The sequence below is a fragment of the Lynx canadensis genome, chromosome A2 (assembly GCF_007474595.2).
Source record: "Lynx canadensis isolate LIC74 chromosome A2, mLynCan4.pri.v2, whole genome shotgun sequence".
In the NCBI taxonomy this organism is placed as follows: Eukaryota; Metazoa; Chordata; class Mammalia; order Carnivora; family Felidae; genus Lynx; species Lynx canadensis.
Window position 1 is genome coordinate 50,866,134 of NC_044304.2, and position 21,490 is coordinate 50,887,623.

The window sequence follows — 21,490 nt, forward strand, 5'->3', positions numbered from 1 at the left end:
CCCTCCGGTTGCCGCAGGGCGGGCCGCACTCCTGCCTGCCTCTGACCACCTCTTTCCCTTCCAGCTTAACAAACGTTATATTCCCGACTTCCCGAGGGGGAAGGCAAACCCCATCTATCGGCCAGACCGCCTCAGCCACCCATCTCCCCCAATCCACCGGACCCCCCCCCTCCCACCAGAGTCCCGCTCCCCTACCTAGCCGAGGCTCTCTGAGGAGCCGGAGCCCCAGAGCACAGCCTCTTCTCTAGGCGGCCCCGGCGGCTTCCGCTGATTGGCGGCGAGCTGGCCAATGGATGCGGGGCGGTGGGCGGAGAGGCCAATGGCGCGGCGGGAGGGGGCGTGTCCCGGGTGCCCCTGGCGCCGGCGCTGGGAATCCCCGTGCGGTCAGTGGCGTTTCCGCTCGGGCAGCGGGCTGAGTGAGCTGCCGCCGCCGCCGCCGCCGCCGCCGGGGGAGGGGCGGCCGCCGCCCGCCTGCGCTGAGAGACTCACGCAGCCCCAGTCCCGCCAGTCCGCCAACACTGTAGTGCCGGCCCCCCCCCTCCTTCCCTGGCCCTTCCCCCTCCCCGCCTTTGGCTCGCTCCGCCTTTCTGCCCCCCACCCCCACTTCACGGGCACGGGCCATTCCCGGCCAGGAAACGCCGTGGCGCCGCGTTGGGCCTAACTCGAGTCCTGCTGCCTCCCGGGAGTGCTGTGCGCCGCAGCCCGGGCCCAGGCCCCGGCAGCGCCTGGGACAAGGTAAGGGTCCGACAGAAAAGAGAGACCTACCCTCACGACCGGGCCCTGGGGGAGGGAAGGGTCACCTCCTCCGTCTCCCCGCGCTCGCTCTCGGGACGTGGGCCTGGCCCTCCCCAGGCTCTTAGTAGGAGGATGCTGCCCCTTCTCATCCCTCTCGCCGCCCCACACACACCGTTGCACCCTTCTTTCTCAGAGGTAGAGTCCCCCTCCGTAATCTAGTCGACCCCACTACCCTTTTCATGCCTTTCCTGGGTCAGGACGCTTCCCCTCCCCCACGCCTCTTCACCCCTTTTCCTGGGAACTGCCTACTCCACGTTTACCTTTTACTTAAGGATAGGCCTCTCCCTGCCCTCTTCTAAAAATGCACAGGCATACTTTTTTTTTCTCTCTCCCCTAACCCTCGCCCCCACCCCCTTTCGCGCGGCCTTGTGACAACTCTGATCTCTGGGGGAGGGGGAGCCTTAATCCCCCCCCTCCGTAATGTTCCTAAACGCCTTCACTATCGTTCTCGTGTCCCCATCTCAGATGATTGCTTCTTTTCCCACACTAAAGACGTTACCTTCGCCACCCCCACTTCACATTCTTGGGCTCTCAGTGGCGTATGCCCCAGTATCTGAGATAGCCTCGTTGAATTTGTAGGGTTCAGGCTTGGAGTTGAGCCAGATTGTGTCGTTTTTCCTGCCTTGGGCGTGGAGAGCGATCATTTGAGAACGTCTCGAAAAGCAGAAAAATTCCCCTTTATGAATTCCCTTTACCTCTGCGTGGAAGCCAGTGATGTGAGGTGAATGGTGGTGAGAAAAAGCCCTGGTTTTTTAAGTAGGTGAATCGCGTGAGAGGGAAAGTTGAACTGTTGGGAAAGCCCCTTCTATGCTAATTTATTCTATAGGGCGCCTTTGCTCGTCTCACTTCTTAGGAATAACTGGTCTTTCCCTTGGATACTGATGCTGCAGCCAGCTCTGCTGGTCTGGGTCAGGGGTGCGTGTATGAACTGCGTTTTCTGCTTTCTCATGTTACTTGTGCAATGTGTTCACCAGTAACTCATTTCTTACCCAGAGCTCAGGGTTCCATTGGGCTTTGTCTGTACTTTAGTTCATTTCTCCAATTTACCCCGTGGTCATGGTGCTGAAAGAATCCCCAGGTTCTCTGCTAATTTCCTTTATAACTTGACTAGGCAAGTTGCTTTTAAATGACATATTTGTGATCAAGGTCATATTTACATTATTTTGTTGGGCAGATGTTGCAAGGCTATACTTTTGATTTGGGAGGATCCATTTGAGTGTTGAGAGATTTTTCAGGAGAATGTGTATCTCCAATTTGGGAAAATTTCTTGGTGGTTAATTTTATGTTATTGATGTTTTTAGGTCACTCAGAGAAAAGTTGTAAGTGGTAATTTTAGATGTGTGGAATCTGAGCTAGGACTAAAGCAAGAATATTCACATAATCAGAGGTTTTGGGGCCTCTTGGAAGACACAGGACAATTTTTTTTATATTGGAGTTCTTCCAGTTTTCTCAAGAGGATCATTAGTTTTCTTCTCTAGCCCAAAATTCTGGCCCGTTATGGGATTAGAGTCTTTAAGGGTTAGTCTGTCATTATGTATAGAAAAATGAATTATGCCCTTCGATAGGACAAGACACAAGGCTCTACCTCTAGCTGCAAATTTAAATTTGACTATAAAGAGTGAAAATTGACCTTTTAAAGATGAAAAGTTAATCTTCATTCCTAGATTGCTGGCTTAATTTAAAAATAGATATTTAGAATTTGGTAAATTTTGATTTTTTTAAATAAAAAGGTCTTAGTTTAAAAGGGTGACTTTAGGACTGTTTGTTTCTAAAAGCATAATTCCAGCCCTTCTGGCATGGAGCACTGGTCCAAAAAAAAGAAAAAAGAGTGTGTAAGGAGTGGGGGTGGGGTGAGGAGAAGGTTGTTCCTTTGGGTTGGATCACAGGGGTGAGTATACAAGGCAGCAGCAGCTGCTGGCTCTGGAGCTCTGGTTGCTACGTGAGAAGCTTGAGTAGTGCTGGCTGCTGTCTCCAGGGAAGGACAGCAGTGCAGCGTCCATTAATGCTGTTGGCTGCAGGGAGCTGCACTTAGGCGATGGCTGCTTCAGGACTAAGAAGAAACCTTGCTTTCCTGGGAATTTTCACTGCTGAGCTGGTTTGCATTTTATTGGTGGGGAGATGAGAGTTAGCAATTCATAACCTTTTACCCATTTATGGATATCAGCATCTGGAAACTGGATCATAGTTAAAGATCCTTCTTATTTTTGTTTTTTGTGGGGTTTTTTTGTTGTTGTTGTTTGTCAGATTTTTGGTGTTTATCTGGGGATTTGTGCTTGCATAGGTCTGAAAGTTCTATTAGTTTTAATTTTTGAATCCCTTTATAACCAAAGTTAATGAGAATTTAAGGATCTTTCTGAGAACCAGAATGGGGAAAATCAGTTCTTTTTTCTGCAACTGACATGTTTCCTCCATCTCTTTAATTACTGAATTTTGATATTTTATTGTTTGTGTGTTTCTTTCCTTCCCTCAAGTTGTTAGGCCACATTTACCTCATTAAATAGATGTTTTGCTAAACATATTACTACATTTGGAATTGTAAACTCTAAGAAGAACTACTCTTTTTGGAATGATTTCTAAATATAAATTTCAGAAGTATTTTCTTAATTTCTGTATTAGTATACACTTCTCCAGATTAGATTATTTCTTTGGCGTTTGACCTAAAATATTGATTCATTATATATGTGTTGGATATAGTCTTCTAAGATCACAAGGATGTTTGTTTGGCCATGATCCATCTGAAATAAAGGATGTACCAGAAGGAATATTTAGAAATCGAGTAAGTCTAGAGTACAGGATACCTGAGAAGATAACCTCTGAGCCCCTTATGTGGTCTCTCCCTCCACAGCTCCTGCACATTAGGCAGATCTCTGATTAGGCAGAACAGTTTGTTGAGTATGGAAGTACTTGAAGGAGAACCATCACTCAGATATACCACCACTCATACAGTATTTAACAGATACCCATGTGTTTTCTTCCCCCACACCCCCAAGACTCTTGCCTCCTATTTTTTTTCCCTTAGAATTTTGATATTTTCAGTCTCGTGTTCATGTACTTAAATCCCACAGTCATCTATAATGTGTAATATGACTCTGGCATTTGTGGCAGGGAATTAAAAAGAATGGAAATGAATTTTGTCATTCACAAATGTGGCTTGCATTGTCTCTCAGTGATACAAACAGACTAATGAAACAGAACCTTAATGAATAATATTTTAGGTGGTTCTATTTTTATTAGTATCACATATAAAAGATCCCATATCAAATAAAGATGGTCTCACTCATACTGGTTGTTTAACATAGCTTAGATATAAATATGTCTTTTAGTATACATAGTATGAAAGTTACCTTGTAAAATAATTGCTTTTTCAGTTGTATATCCTATTGTTTAGAACCCTTTGTGGTCTTGATGTAATCATTTTCTGGAAGATCATAGAAACTCTTTTCATAGGATTTATTTAACCAGTATGCTTGAGAATTTTTATATCTTCTACTCTTTTGTGTCTGGGATCTTACATCCTTTCTGAACTTGTTCTGGCCTTTCTGGGGGAGAGTTGCCATTTCATTTTTTTATTTTCGATGGGAAAATAATATAGTGCAAAATGGAGATATGTAGACAACCACTTTTACTTTATCCTCTTTGTATTGAAATAACTTATGAAACGAGACAGTAGTTAACAAGTCGTAAATTGGATGCATCTTATTATTGAAAATTGGATTATGATCTAGAATAAAATTTTCTTCTAACTTCTGGTTCAGCTCTGGTGATTTGTCAATTTAATTTGAAACTAGAAGGCCTAGTAGTGAATTTGATTTATAAAAATTGTTTCAGGTGTTGGAAACTAAAACTTCTTGATAGGAATATTTTCTTTATGACAAACAAAACTTACTCTGAACTCTGTAAAATCTGTGAGATAATGTATATTTAGTAATACAGCTGGTGGTTATTTGTAATTTGGTTAAAAACATCTTTTCAGAGGCACTCCGTAGAAAGTAAGTGTAATGCATCTGTGATAGACAAGGATTGTTACCATTCCTTACTGTGAAAAATTCCAAAATATGTAGTGAAATGACATTTTTAACCTTTCACTTGCTTCAGTGATTGATTTCTCTTCTGGTGAAGATTCAGAGAAATTGATGAAAGATGGAATACCATTTCTTTCATTTATCAATACATATTTTGTTAAGTCATTTAGTCTTATGAAAAGTGTCCTATTTTATATTCAGTTCTATAAATGTTACCCAGGAATGGTGTGTGTGTGTTGGGGGGTTGCTGTTAGAAAGCATCACTTTAGAAAAAGCTTTTAACACTTTATAAAGGAAACCATGAGAGATAATAAAGAAACAATGACGCTAAATCTCAGCCTACTGTATAGGAGCCTTCACTGAACAAGGAATTTGTAATCCTATCCTGTCTCACTCAGTTTTTCCATCATATTGATTTTGTTTGTTGAATACCGCAGGGAAAGATGTAAGGGTCACATCAAGTATATTTGGTATAAATACAGGAAAAAAGGAATTTTCTGCTTATTGGAATAATATCTTTGTATTTTTAAACACTAAGCTTATTGGTCAGTTTTGCCTTATGTACATGAGTGTTGGTTTGGTCTGACTGCTTTCTCTTCTGAGCTTTTCTGTCTTCCTTGTAGTCTGAGAATTCTCAGAGTTTTGATGGCAAATTGAAGTAGTAAGAATTATTTCCTTACCTATGTTAGTTATGTACACCCAGAGCAGGGGATACACCTTGGCCTATGTTATGAATCATAAAATAAGCAGTGGATATGGGAATTTGTAAGAATTTGTTTCTATCTGGGGGTTCAAGTTTTTGATGTGCTACGTAATTGAGGGAAAATGCCGTATTCCTTGCTGCTCTGTTTGAAAAATAGATGGAAGCATGGGAGGCGCCTCAGACTTCTGCAGCAGGATTTGGTCTGAGTAGAAAAGGAAGATTTTTGTTTCAAATTGCCAGCTGCTTATGTCAGACTGACTCCCTTATTATGCTTTTAGCTGGCCTGTCAATATGGCCAAACAGCTAGATAAGTGCGGGGCAGGACAAAGGGCTCTTTGCACAGCGGGGAGGCAGTGTTGGTGGGGGAGGGGCAGGAGGTAGGAAAGGCAGGAGGAGGAGGAGGTTCTTTTCCCGGGGAGATTATTCAGTTTGGCATACAGTTAAAGAAATCATTTATAGTTCCCACTCGAGCATTGAATTTGTGCCAACTATATACTCTTAACCCCAAATTTAGTTTATCCCTGAATATCAGGTAGCGATTCATCCCCTCCTCCTAGGAAAAATAAAAAATCTAAAGCTTTGTATAGGTTAAAAGAAAATAAATCCCATGCCCACCACCCTTCTAAATACAAGTCACCTCCTGAGGAGACTGGTTCTAGAGCATCTGACAGCAGAATTTTCATTAAGAAATGGAAAAGAATATTTTATCTGTATGAAACTTCTTTATTTCAGTACACATACTGTCCTTATTTAGATTGGGATTAGGCCACAATAGGTAGAATAATTTGTTGTGCTTTGTGAAATAGTTGCATAGTGTTAGCTCCAATTTCATTTCATTTAAGATTTTTTTTTTTTTTTTAAGTAATACATCCAGCGTCTGACCCAGTATGAGACTCGAACTCACAACCCTGAGATCAGGAGTCCCATGTTCTACCTACTAAGCCAGCCAGGTCCCCCTGTTAGCTCCATTTTTAGATCAGTAATATGGAGCCCCTCCAGCCTTCATGTGTTGGATTACCATCATATAAAATGCAAACTGAAGAAAGGCTACTTGTCTCATCCCTACTTCCTAGAGAACTAGATATTCCCTGGAGATACTTCCTCCCCACCCACCCTCTTTTAGGTTAGGCACAACCTAGTTTGATACATTTGTGCTCAGCTCCCAGCACAATGTGGGGTGGTTGCATTCAGCTTATTAAAATCAATATGAATCACGGAGTTGGAAGAAATCTGTCATCTGGCCCTTTAAGCAAAATCACAATGAAATATTTCAAAGTTTGGGCCCCTTTGAAGTTTTCATTAAAATATTAAACCAGTCAGTATCCTGAGAAGTATTTTTAGTTACTTTTAAAATAAATGTCAAACAAACAATACATCTAGTTCTTTAAAAAAAAAGTATATATTAAAGAATTGCATTCATATACAAATTAGATAAGCAATTATTTGGATTACAAAAGGATTCTTCTTTTATAAAGAGTATATGCTGAGATTCTTTTAAATGCTTAATATAATTTAAGAGAATTTGATTTTTGGAAATAATTGGTTGGAACCCAGTTTTCCAAGGGTACATCTGTTAACTTGAATTGAGATACTACCTGTTTTGCAGTATTACTAAACTAGCCTTAAAGTGTTGCCTTCTAGCCAGACTGCAGGAGACAGTAAAGGGAACTGGAAGCTAATTTTTGCTCATGGTTTTTAGACCTTGTGGCTATTAGCAAAGAAGAAACATTTTAACTTAATCGAGTAAGTAGAAAAAATGGCCGTTAGTGCACATTCTAATATTGAGCAAATCTGACCAAGTTTTGTGTCATTTGCCTCTGTAAAAAAAAAAAGTGGTGTTACTTAATTTTATATTTTTATGTGTAATGGGTTTTTACAATAATGATATAATATTTTGATCTGAAAAGGGAAATTTGAGTGACTATCATTTCCTTTAGGTTTTTTTTATTAGTGAACTAGCAACATCAATATGAAGTTTAGTAAGCTGTTTTACGTATTATAAAAATTTAGGGTAGTCATTTCTTCTCTTTGTAATTCACTCACATGGATTATTTCTATAGATTTGTGTGACTAAAATAGAAGCCATCTAGTTCAAACATTGGCCTCCATTCAGACCATTTTCTCCTCAGGTGCCATATTGCTAGCACTAGAGTAAACATCTTTTCACACACATGTGCATATACACACATACTACTCTTTCCAAATAATTAGAAATCTCTTCATCTTGGCTTCATCTGCTACTGTTACCTGAATCTTGCCAGGGACCTTAAAACGTTCAGGACGGGGCAAATTTTGACTCCAGAGGTTTTGAAAACTGCCTTGGTTACCCAGACAGCTAATGTGATTTTCAGTGAGACCTAGCCAGCAGTAGACAAGAATGGAGGTGAAACAGCAATGTACCTCATCTTGACTATGTAGCTGCTCCACCTTATTTCCTGCTATTATTATCCTACAGCGCCTCTCCCTAACAAAAAAGAAACTAGGACAAAGGGGGAAAACCGGGTGGGCTCTTAAGATTTTTTTTTTTATTATGGTTGGGTTTGTTTTTATGTTTTTGTTTTAAATTTTTTTTTAATGTTTATTTATCTCTGAGACAGAGAGAGACAGAGCATGAGTGGGGGAGGGGCAGAGAGAGAGGGAGACACCGAATCTGAAGCAGGCTCTAGGCTCTGAGCTGTCAGCACAGAGCCTGACACGGGGCTTGAACTCACAGACCATAAGATCATGACCTGCGCTGAAGTCAGATGCTCAACCGACTGAGCCAGCCAGGTGCCCCTATGTATTTTGTTTTTAAAGAAATTTTTAAAGTTTATTTATTTTGAGAGAGAGAGAGAATGTGAGCAGGGCAGGGGCAGAGAGAGGAGACAGAGAATCCCAAGCAGGCTTCACGTGGTCAGCACCCAGAGCCGGATGTGGGGCTGGCTCACAAAACCATGAGATCATGACCTGAGCTTAAATCAAGAGTCTGGCGCTTAACTGACTGAGGCACCCACATGCCCCTGCTTATATGTATTGAAATGCAAAGTTAATTTGTCCTTTTCCTAAAAGTCAGTAGTGAAAGGGATTTCATAACTTCAGTATCTTCTACTTTATTTCTTTTTTTTTTTAAATTTTTTTTTTTTTTTTCAACGTTTATTTATTTTTGGGACAGAGAGAGACAGAGCATGAACGGGGGAGGGGCAGAGAGAGAGGGAGACACAGAATCAGAAACAGGCTCCAGGCTCTGAGCCATCAGCCCAGAGCCCGACGCGGGGCTCGAACTCACGGACCGCGAGATCGTGACCTGGCTGAAGTCGGACGCTTAACCGACTGCGCCACCCAGGCGCCCCACTTCTACTTTATTTCTTAATAAACCATTTCATTTCAGATCCTTTGCCTTACCAAAAAAAAAAAAAAAATGTTTTTAAGCATACTTAATTTTCATTGACTGTTCACACAATCATTATTACCACCAGATGCCACCTGAAGTAATAACTTGACGAAAAGGAGAAATCTCTTCTGTGGATAATATTTGAAGTTTTATTGGGAATTATTTATGTAACATAGACTTATGACAAAGGTTAAAACTTAAACCTTGTTATATATGTTTGTCCCTCTACCTTAGTGGAAGTGAAGTTGTTTGCAATACAGATTTTTTATTCTTTAGAATTCTTTCTTCAAGCTGCATAATTTATATTCTTCAAGCCGCCTTTTTCCCACACCATCACCCAAAACAAGAGATTTTTATCATTTTTATTGTGTTCTGATACTGAGATTTTCTCCCCCCCCCACCCCTTGAATATGAAGAATCAAATAAAACTCAGTAATCTAATAAATGTGTGTACTACTGAGTATAGTAAGAGGATTATTACATAACTCTTAGAGATTATGATCTGGCTAGGATGTTCTAATATCATTTTAGCATATTTTATAATGTTGACATGTTAATCTTAATGTACGTGCATATGAATCTCATTGTTTGAAATTTGTACCCATTTTTTGTCATTTTATATGAGGTTGTTGTGGTGTGTTACCCTTTCCCCGCCTCTGGACTCCTTGGTTTTTTATTCCTGTCCTGTTCCAATCTTTGGCTTATGTTGGAAAATTCTATTTCTTTCTGCCAACCTCCGTGCATGCCACAACACATACAATTTGTACTCTCACATCTCTGTGAAGGAGGATGATCTCCAGTTAATAAGCAACTGTTTGGGCATTCTCTGTATCCAAGGAAGGTTTTATTTAAGTGGAAGGACCTGTTGGCACTTAGATTGCCTCTGCATTTATGTTACCTTTTCCTTTATTAATGTAGCCTTGTTGAAAGTTGACTTGTTTTATAAGAGAAACCAGACAGAAAGGAAAGAGACATAGTTAGATATGTTCAATTTAAAAAACACTTGTTTTTTAAAATAAATGTTTATTATGATAACATTTGAGTCAGAATCTAAAGGGCACTTTTAAAACTTTAGTTCTAAAGACAAAAGAGTTTAACCTCCTAAAATAGAACAAAGAATAGTGTTTTTGAGGCAGTATGATTGATTGCATGCTGAATGTAGCATGAGATTCTTGTATGAATGTGTAAATTTTTTTTCAAATTCTGTGGTGCAAATTAGTGTAACCACACAAATTGTCTTTATGCCTGAAAAATATTAGATGGAATGACTTTTTAAAAATAAAGTAACAGGTTTGAGGAAAATGTGGAAGCAAGTCCAAAATTTTTGAAGTCCCTTTTTATTGATTTTTGTTCTTACTAGACACATTTAGTTTTATTTATGGCAATTAGAACTTAATTGTCATAGCCCAGTAATAGAACAAAATAAGGGTAGGTTGACATGGTGTAGGATGTGTCTCATTTTAGGATGAGGCTAAAATTGTTCTGCATTGTTCTGTATTTTCATATTTAGGCTACTTTTATTGAAAAAGTTTACGTAGTATTGTAAAACCTATGAAGTGGCATAAAATATTCACAGATTAAATAGATAGTCACTTTATTGGTGACTCGTTATATAAGCAATACTGAAACCAGATATTTACTAAAAATCCCCAAAAGAAAATTATACTAGCATCATATATGGAGCTCTGAACTTCCTGTAGGCAAACTACTTAGAACAAAACAAGTAGGTAACAATGCCAATACTAAGGCTCTTACTTTGGAGCCTCAGCTGGGTGACCTGACCCAGATGTTTTTACCTCACACTTCCTAACTTAACTCCTAGGTCACTAAGATTTGAAGTGTTGCTGGGAATAAAGTATCCGTTCATAAATTGAATAGGAGTCTTACTAGGCCATGTGTGGAGGCCCATGGGAAGACATGTTATTTTTAGAGAAGCAAGGCTCTTGAGTAAGTGTAACTTTCCCTTCATAGTTTATCATGAACAGTTGGTATGAAAAGGAATGACTGGAAGTTTGCAGAATACACTGAGCAACAAGAAGAGACACAGACATATCCCCCTTAATAAAGTATGTGCTAGGCAAGAGACAAAGAAAACATTTTTTAAATAGAATACATTAGTTTTTCTGAACTTCGTAATACTAGGAATGCGTTTCTATGGAAAATCATTATTCAAAGGATTGAGTTGAATATCTTTTGTGAAAATAGTAAAAAAAAAAAAAAAGTTTTATAAATAGAGGAACAGTCCTGGTTTGTGCCTACCACATAATTAGTAAAAGCACCCCTTTTACTCTCAAAAATGTCCCAGTTCAGGGGCTCCTGGGTGGCCCTGAGCCACCATCTGGTTTGTTGAGCATCTCAGGTCAGGTCATGATCATGTGGTTCCTGAGTTCCAGTGAGTTCACTGTTATCGGCATGGAGCCTACTTAGTATCCTCTGTCCCCTTCTCTCTCTGCATCTCCCCCACTTGCTCTCTCGCTCGCTCTCTTTCTCTGTCTCTCTCAAAAATAAAGATTTAAAAAATAGTAATAAAGTAAAAACAACAGTGTCCCAGTTTGGACCATAAATTATATGCTCACCCTACTTACAGAGGATCATGGAACTTTTCTTGACTACAAAGCAACCCACTTTTCTTTTATATAGCTCTCTGATTCTCCTCTCTGCTAGGATTTGTCTGTTGGCCTGTCTGAGCCCCTTTCCACATGGGTAGTTCTTGTAATATCTATTTCTTTTCCTTTTAGTTGTTGGTAAGGGAGGCGATATATACAGATATGGTTGATTTTTGTTATAGAAATTACAAATACAGGGGCGCCTGGGTGGCGCAGTCGGTTAAGCGTCCGACTTCAGCCAGGTCACGATCTCGCGGTCCGTGAGTTCGAGCCCCGCGTCAGGCTCTGGGCTGATGGCTCAGAGCCTGGAGCCTGTTTCCGATTCTGTGTCTCCCTCTCTCTCTGCCCCTCCCCCGTTCATGCTCTGTCTCTCTCTGTCCCAAAAATAAATAAATGTTGAAAAAAAAAATTAAAAAAAAAAAGAAATTACAAATACAGTAAAATAGAGGGAATAGAAAAATAGATTCCCTTTGGATTTTATTTAAACCATTCCATTTGATTGAGGTACGGTCGAATCTTCTTAGTTTATAGATTCTGTGTCTCTTATATGTAATATACTTGTTAAATTTACCGTTGTGTAGAGTTCCTACTCTTTGGATGTTGGAGATTGCACCTCCATGGTGTCATTTAATATATTCTATTAGATGACCTCTCCTGCCCATATTTCATGTAAATGAGTTATTAGGTGGGTTGCAAATATATTTTATAATAGTATAGTATGCTTCCACCAAGAATTACATAATACCTACCTGTCTTTCTGATGTTAAGCAGCTGTTGGTATTCATCACCTAAAACAGCCCTTTTTTATTTGTGTGTGTGTGTGGTATATTTTTATTTTATTTTATTTTTAAGTGTTTATTTTTGAGAGAGAGACAGAGAGAGCAAGCAGGGGAGAGGCAGAGAGAGGAGGACAGAGGGTCCATAGCTGGCTCCACCCTCAAAGCAGTGAGTCCGATGTGGGGCTTGAACTCATGAACTGTGAGATCATGACCTGACCCGAAGTTGGACGCTCAACTGACTGAGCTACCCAGATACCCCTAGATCAGCCATTCTTAAACTTTACACTTGCAAAAAGTGAAAGCCCCAAAGAGATTTCAAGGATTGTATCAAGATTTACCAGATTAGAAACTGAAACAAAAAATTTATTTTTTTAATGTTCATTTGTTTGTTTGTTTGTTTTTATTTGAAGGGGGTGGGGGCATTGAGGAGAAAATCCCAAGCAGGTTGCAGGCTGTCAGCCTAGAGCCTGATGTGGGGCTTGAACCCAGGAACTGTGAAATCATAACCAGAGCCAAAATCAAGAGTTGGACGCTTAACTGAGCCACCCAGACACCCCAAAACAAAACTTTTAAATTATTTATCAACTGATTTTAAAATAATGTAACAAATCGTGCTAACATAAACGACATGGTTTTTGTGAAGAGTAACTGTATTTCCAAAGTTTTTAAAAAGTGGCCTTGTTTTACATTTTTGCAAATCTCACAGTGTCTGACTTAATAGAAGACAGCTGCTTTCTCACAGCTGCTTCTGCATTTAATTTGTTGTGATAAGTTGTTTTGGTTGAAGACTGGAGAAAATCTGGCCTCACACTGATAATGTAGTTGAAAAGAGAAAGACCTCACATACCCCTTGAAAGAATCTTGGGGACTTCAGGAGTTCTCAGACTGCACATTAAGAACAATGGGCCTAGATCTATTATTTCCTTTATGATTGCAAAGTGGTGATATTTTATCATTAACTTACTTATTTTCTGTAATACTCCCTCTCATTTATTTGGTTACCTAAGGTACAGTTTGAATGGGAAAGGCAAGATCTGTGTTTGTTTTTTTTTTTCCTCCCTTACCAGTTTTCAAAATGTAATGGGTTGGTAACCTAGCAGGCTCCATAGGTGATTAGTGAAATGTTATTGTTGCATATTTATGATTTTAAATATGTTTGATGTGTTTCAGTCCCTTGCAGTTGTTATTTTTAACATTCAAATTGTCCCACATTTGGCTGTTGGCTTCTGTGCCCTTTTTACTCATCATCACTTGTTTCCTGGCTTTTTTTTTTTTTTGTGCTTTCTAGTATGACAAGATGTTCCAAGATCATTTTGTACATTTCCTGCCCCAAACTTGAAATTACCAATTTCTACAACACACAGTTTTCTTTCAGTAGGAAATGGTACTTAGAGAACACAGTCTGGGTGCTAGGAGTGTTCATGGCTCTTGGGTTGGTCCTTGTTCCTAGGACTTTTTCAATGGACAGAACTAAAAACTGGTTTCTTTTCTTTCCTTTTTTTTTTGTTTGTTTCTTTTAAAAATATCACTTGTTCATATTTGATAACTTTTTTTTAATTCAGTAGTATGTAATTTTTTGTGTAAACCTAATCTTTTCCTCATTCTCCAAATTCCAGTTTCTGCTAACACTAGTGCAATTACTGTTTGCTTTGTCCCACATTGCACACACAACAGTTTTAGAATGTCAGAAAAATATGATCACTGGAAAGTGAGTTTGTGCTCTTAGGTTATATCCTCTAAGGGTGTATAGTCAAATTACAGTGTTTTATAGTCTCTTGAATTAACTCTTCTCTGTGTGGTTATGCTACCAACTTGATACACAGTGAAGTTAATTTGTTTCAATTCAATTCAGATTTTTCAGGGATTACTTTTTGTTTTGTAATATATAAAATAGCAGTACTAAATGAAATGTAAAAATCTGCCTGTAGTCGGGGAAATCTTATAGTCTTTTCTATTCCTGTTCTCCCTGTCCCTATATGTAAGACTTGACAGAGTCATCTTGAATACTTAAGGTGATTTTGTCATAGTATTTCTTGAGTAACACAAAAAGCATTTAAGTTAATTTACTAAAATTATCTGCCTTTAGGGGCGCCTGGGTGGCTCAGTCGGGTGAGCGTCTGACATTGGCTCAGGTCATGTTATTGTGTTTGTGAGTTCAAGCCCCACATCAGGCTCGCTGCTGTCAGTGTGGAGCCCACTTCGAATGCTCTGTTCCCCTCTCTCTGTGCACCTTCCCTGCTCATGCTCTCTCAAAAATAAATAAACGCTTAAAAAAATTACCTGCTTCTAGATTTTCCAGTAACTAATAATTATTTTTTTAATTCATGGAAGAAAATCATAGACTTTTCTGCTCTTCTAGGAGCCAGAATTTCTTGCCTTAATATATACAGTTCAACCTTTCTCTAGTAAAAGTGATCTCTCTTGAAATGTTAGATTATTTTCCATTTGTCTTCAATGATTTCAAATACTTAAACCTGACTACCACTTGGACACTGGTGCTTCTTGTAGTAGAAAGCTCATCAGTTAACATTCCTTGAATGGTTCACTCTTAGACCTGAAAATAAATTATCTTAGAAAGGATGTCATCTACTCTTTATTTTTGTTTATTTTAAGTTTATTTATTTTGAGAGAGAAGAGCATGCATGTGCCTGCATGAGCAGAGGAGGGGCACAGAGAGAGGGAGAGAGAATCCCGAGCAGGACTCAGTTTCATAAATGCTGAGATAATGCCCTGGGCGAAAATCAAGAGTTGGATGCTTAACTGACTGAGCCACCCAGGTACCCCTGCCATCTATTCTTTAGCATTGGTATTAAAAATGCAAATTAGGGGCGCCTGGGTGGCACAGTCGGTTAAGCGTCCGACTTCAGCCAGGTCACGATCTCGCGGTCCGTGAGTTCGAGCCCCGCGTCAGGCTCTGGGCTGATGGCTCAGAGCCTGGAGCCTGTTTCCGATTCTGTGTCTCCCTCTCTCTCTGCCCCTCCCCCGTTCATGCTCTGTCTCTCTCTGTCCCAAAAATAAATAAACGTTGAAAAAAAAATTTTTTTAAATGCAAATTAGTTGATTATATAAGTCTTAAATACCAAATCTTTTAAAATCTTAAACCTGTTAGGGGCATCTGGGTGGCTCTGTTGGTTGGGTGTCCGACTTCAGCTCATGTCATGATCTCACAGTTTGAGTTTGACCCCTACATTGGGCTCTGTGCTGACACCTCAGAGTCTGGAGCCTGCTTCAGATTCTGTGTCTCCCCCCCCCCCCCGCTCTACCCCCCCCCCACCCCCCGCCAATGCACTGTCTCTCCTTCAAAAATAAACATTAAAAAATTTTTTTTAATAATAAAAAAATTTTTAATAAAAAATAAAATCTTAAGCCTGTTAAATATGATATCTGTTTTTCCTTTTGAAATATAAGTATCTAAAAGAAGTTACATTATCATATTTCAACAATATATGTCATATTCTAATATATACTTATAGGCTAAAAATATTATTAAATCAGGATATGTCATGGTGAAGCAATAATGATTAAAAGTGTGAAGGTTCTGAAATTGGATAGACCTTATTCATTCAGATTCTAGTTTGCTGTTTTCTTGCTTATAGCCTTGGACAAGATTCTTGGTGGGTTTAATTCTTTGGCTAAATAGGAGTAAGTAGTTTACTCATAAAGTTGGTGGCATTACATGAGCTAATGTATGTAAAGTAATTGAAGACACCATGGTTTGTATAAAATACACATCCAATAAATGTTAGCTTTTATTTTGGGAGTTGTAATGAATATTTGATCAATTCTGTAAACTTTGTCTGCATCTTACTTGGGGTAGGTAACGCTTTAGTGTTGTAAATAGAGCACCTGATTTTCATGATTCTGTTCATGTGAAAGAGAATCATCTGTTTAACAAAGGAATAATTGGTGTGTAACTGAAATTTGTTTGAGGTTTCTGACTTTACAAATGTACTGGTGCTTATAATATAAATATCACATTAAGGAATTTAATAGAGAAAGGAGCTTTAAGGAAACAGCTGCTTTTCAGGATCCAAGGTCCTTTTCAGACATTAGTAGAAATTGTTTTATTTGAAGTGGCTTTAGGATACTGTGTTTGCTGACCAGAGATAAAGGAATTTTTTACCTTTAGAATTTCAAGATACATTTACCTTTTGAGATAAAGCTGTATACCACCAGACTTCATAAATTCTGGTGTTTAGGGTTGTCGTTTCTTTTCTTTTTTTAATCTTTAAAAAAAATTTTTTTTTTAACATTTATTTATTTTTGAGAGAAAGAGCGTGAGGGGGAGAGGGACAGAGAGAGAGGGAGACACAGAATCCACGAAGCAGGTTCCAGGCTCTGAGCTGTCAGCACAGAGCCTGATGTGGGGCTCAATCTCACAAAACGTGAGATCATGACCCGAGCTGAAGTCAGACGCTCAACTGACTGAGCCACCCAGGTGCCTCCTTTTTAAATCTTTATTCAGGTATAGTTGACAAAATTACAGTACATTGTATCTAACATGATGATTTGATATACATTGTGAAAGGATTCCGACAATTGTTAGGACAACTAACTTTTTTGAGGTGGTGGTGAGAAACTTTTAAGTTCTAATCTCTTAACCAATTTCAAATCTGCAATACAGTATTATCAACTCTAGTCACTGTATTATATATAAATCAGATCTTCAGACTTTATTAATCTTTATAATTAAAGGTTTGTATCCTTTTACCAACCTTGCTGTTTCTCCTACACCCCAGCCCCTGATAGCCACCATTCTATTCTGTTCAGTGAGTTCAAAAAAAAATTTTTTTTTAATAACTCCACATATAAGTGATGCCATGTAGTATTTATCTTTGTCTGGCTTATTTCACATAGCATAATGCCATCCAGTTTTTTTCATGTCACAAATGGCAGGATTCCCTTCTTTTTTATGGCTGAGTAATATTCCACTGTACGTAAATAGCACATCTTTTAATCCATTCATCCTTTGGCACTTAGATTGTTTCCATACACTGGCTGTTGTGAATAATGCTGCTACAAACATGGGAGTACAGATAACTTTTCAAAGCGATTTTGTTTTCTTTGGCTGTATACCCAGAAGTTTGATTGCTGGGTCATATGGTAGTTCTATTTTTAATTTCTTGAGGAACCTCCATACTGTTTTCCATAATAACTGTACCAGTTTACATTCCCACCAACAATGTACAGGGTTCTTTTTTTTTTTTTTTTTCCCCTACATCCTCACTAGCATTTGTTCTCTTGTTATTTGAGAATAGCCATCCTAACAGGTGTGAGGTGATCTCTCATTGTGGTTTTGATTTGCATTTCCCTGATGATAAGTGATGTTGAACACCTCCCTATTCAAGGACCTGTTGGCTCTTTTTAGGTCTTATTTGGGATAATGTCTCTTCGGGTGCTTTGCCCATTTTTCAGTTGAGTTTAGTTGATTGGTTATGTGTGTGTGTGTGTGTGTGTGTGTGTACGCACTGTTGAGTTGTATCAGTTTCATATACATGCACACACACACGTATATGTCTCACATGTTTGTTTTTGAGAAAGAGAGAGTGTGCACATATGCAACCGGGGGAAGGGCAGAGAGAGAGGGAGACAGTATCCAAAGCGGTTTCTGTGCTGATAGCAGAGAGCCCGATGTAGGGCTCAGACTCACAAACCGTGAGATCATGACCTGAATGAAGTCAGACACTTAACTGAGTGAGCCACCCAGGTGCCCCTCTTACATATTTTTCACATCAACCCCCTTATCAGATACGTGGTTTGCAAATATTTTCTCCCGTTCCATAGGTTGCCTTCTCATTTTGTGATGGTTACCTTTGCTGTGCAGAAGGTTTTAGTTTGATATCCCGCTTGTTTATTTTTTTATTTTGTTGCTTTTGTTTTCTGTGTCAGATCCCAAAATCACTAACAAGATCAATGACAAGGAGTTTTCTTCTAGGAGTTGTACAGTTTCAGGTCTTACATTCAAGTCTTTAATCCATTTTGAGTTGATTTCTGTGTATGGTATAGGGATAGGAGTCTTGTTTTATCCTTTTTTTTTCTTTTTCCCTTTTTTACTGTTTATTTTGAGAGAGAGCAAGCCAGGGGAGAGGTAGAGAGAGGCCGAGAGAAACTCCCTCTGTCAGTGCAGAGTCCGACGTGGGGCTCCATCTCACAAACCATGAGATCATGACCTGAGCAGAAACCAAGAGTCTGAAACTTAACCAGCTGAGCCACCCAGGTGCCCCTAGTTTCATTCTTTTGTAAATGGATTTTCACTTTTCCCAGCATTATTTATGGAAGAGCCTGTCATTTCCCCATTGTATATTCTTGGTGCCTTCGTTGAAAATTTATTGAATGTACACACACACACACACACACACACACACACACTTAATTCCTGGGCTTTCTAGTCTGTTCCATTGGTCTGTGTGTCTGCTTTTATGCCAATACCATACTTTTTCATAACCATAGCTTTTTAGTCTGAGATCAGGAATTGTGATGCTTCCATCTTTGTTGTTCTTTCTCAAGATTGCCAAACTACTCAAGATCTTTTGTGGTTCTGTAAAAGGAATTTTGGGATTTTTTTTCTACTTCTGTGAAAAATGCCGTTGGAACTTTGAAGGGATTACATGAATCTATAAGTCACTTTGGATTGTATGGACATTTTAAAAGTATTAATTCTTCCAGTCCATGAACATGGACTACCTTTCCATTCAATTGTGTTTTCATTTCATTTATCAATGTGTTAACAGTTTTCGTTATACAGATCTTTTACTTCTATGGTTAAATTTATTGCTAAGTACTTAATTCTCTTTGATGCTGTTGTAATTGGGATTGTTTGCCTAATTTCTCTCTCCTGTAGTTGTTAGTATGTAAAATAACTATTTTGTGTATTGATTTTGTATCCTGCAACTTTATCTAATTGTTTATCTAACAGCTTTTTGGTTGAATAATTAGGGTTTTCTAGATAGGATACCATGTCATCTGCAAACAGACAATTTTCCTTCTTTTCTGATTTGGATGCCCTTTATTTCTTTTTCTTGTCTAGTTGCCCTGGTTAGGATTTCCAGTGTTATTTTGAATAAAAGTGATAAGAATGGACATTTTTGTCTTGTTCCTGATCTTAAAGGAAAAGCTTTTCACCACTGAATATGATGTTAGCTAAGATTTGTCATATATGGCTTTATGTTGAGGTGTGTTTCACCTGTACCTAATTTGTTGACAGTTCTTCTTATCATGAAAGGATATTGAATTTTGTTAAGTGCATCTATAGAAATGATCATACTATTTTTGATCATTTTGTTAGCGTGGTGTATCTCATTTATTGATTTGGATAGTTGAACCATCCTTCTATCCCAGAAATAAATCTTACTTGATCGTGGTGTATAATCCTTTTAATTTAGTGTTGAATTCAGTTTGTGAATATTCTCTTGAGGATTTTTTCATCGGTGTTCATCAGGGCTGGGGCTCGTCGGTGGCTTAGTTGATTGAGCATCTGACTCTTGATTTTGGCATGAGTCGTGATCGCAGGATCGTGGGATTGAACCCTGCGTCAGGCTCCATGATGAGTGAGGAGCTGGCTGAAGATTCTTTCTCTCCCTCTTCCCCTCTCCCCCTCTCACACACCTGCTCTTTCCCTCTCACCCTCTTTTTCTCTCTCTCTCAAATAAAAATAAAATGTTCCTCAGGGCTATTGGCTTGTGGTGTTCTTGTCTGACTTTGGTTATCAGGGTAATGGTAGCCTTGCAAAATGAGTTTGAAAGTGTTCCTTTTTCTTAAATGTTTTGAAAGGGTTTTTTGTTGTTTTTTTTTTTTTTAGTCAGGATTAGTTTGAGATTGAGGAATGCCAAAATGAATTCAGATCGGCTGATAATATTTTAAGACACAGGAATGGAGGTTCTAGGAAAGGACAAAATGGTGGGCTAAAGTTATTTTTCTCCCTTCCCCCCAGAACAAAACAGGAACTAAGTAAGATGCATGTTTTCTTTTTTAAAAGAATCTACTTTTTAGAGGTACATGCTGCAATATGGATGAAATGATACGTTGCTGGTGTTTGTTTTAGAGTGGAGGAGGGGTAATAGATGAAACAAGATTGACTAAGAAAGAGTTGGTAATTGTTGAAATAATGATGAGTAAATGATGTTATTTATAAAGCTTTACTTTTATACTTGTTTGAAATTTTTTTGCGATAAAATCTTTTAAAGTTTAAAATAAAAGTACAGAGGCGCCTGGGTAGCTCAGTCGCTTAAGCATCTGACTTCGGCCCAGGTCATGATCTCACTGTGAGTTTGAGCCCCGTGTCGGCTCTGTGCTAACAGCTCAGCTTGGAGCCTGCTTCAAATTCTGGGTCTCTCTCTCTCTCTCTCTCTCTCTCTCTCTCTCTCTGCCCCTTCCCTGCTTGCACTTTGTCTCTCTCTCTCTCTCTCTCTCTCTCAAAAATAAATAAACATTTAAAAAAAATTTTTTTAAATAAAAGTACAGACTTGGGGGTTGCGGGTCTTGGTAAAGCCAACATAGTAAACACACTCAGTTGTTTCATGTCTCCCCAGTAGTATTTATTACTAGCCCTCTGAGCCCAATTTCTCTTATGACTGTCATATGATATTTTCAGTCAACAGAAAAATGGAATAGCTACATAGATATATAATGACTTTGTACTAAAAAGAGATTTTAGTGTTTTAAAGGAATCTATAGATTCTGGAAATCATTCCTGACAGGATGACTGAGGAAACATTTGGGTAAATTAACAGTATATTCTGTATACAACAGATTTCACTTTATGAGATATTTGAATTTCTGAAAAGATAACCTGTGTGTATCAGACTGATGTCAAACAGTAAAGATTTCTCTAAGAAAATTGATAGGGTATTTTGACTAAGGGTGCAGTTTACTCAGTTGACTGTTAGCAAATCATAGTGTTAGAGGACTTGGCAAGTTACTAGTAAGATTCAAACTGTTGCTTGCTCTCTGTCACTTTATACTATTGCCTTGAAAGCCAGAAAATGGTTCCAGTTTACTTCTTTAATAATTTAACCCTACATACCAAAAGTGGGTAGTTGGCACATTGCCAGGTATCTTGCTAGATTCTCTTCTGAATGCTATCTCAATTCTCACAATAGTGCAGTGGAGTGGTTTACAAATGAACAAATTGAATCAGAGTGATCACACAACTAGTAACAGGTTGAATTGAGTCCTTATGATTCTAGGATCTTTTCATTATACTGTATTACCTATCT

The 21,490-nt window shown here is 38.8% G+C and overlaps 1 protein-coding gene across 8 annotated transcripts in view; it reads left to right on the top strand.

Moving 5' to 3' along the window:
* The first annotated feature begins 434 nt into the window (after positions 1 to 434).
* Positions 435 to 21,490, top strand: part of SETD5 (SET domain containing 5) — an 82,137-nt gene continuing 61,081 nt past the window's right edge. For 5 of the 8 annotated variants that reach the window (XM_030307306.1, XM_030307311.1, XM_030307313.1 and 2 more), the window contains exon 1: positions 436 to 735. The gene's annotated coding sequence lies outside the window, so the exon portion shown is untranslated. Of the gene's footprint in view, positions 736 to 21,490 lie in introns of all 8 variants that reach the window. The other 3 variants (XM_030307312.1, XM_030307315.1, XM_030307310.1) reach the window with 2 other exon arrangements.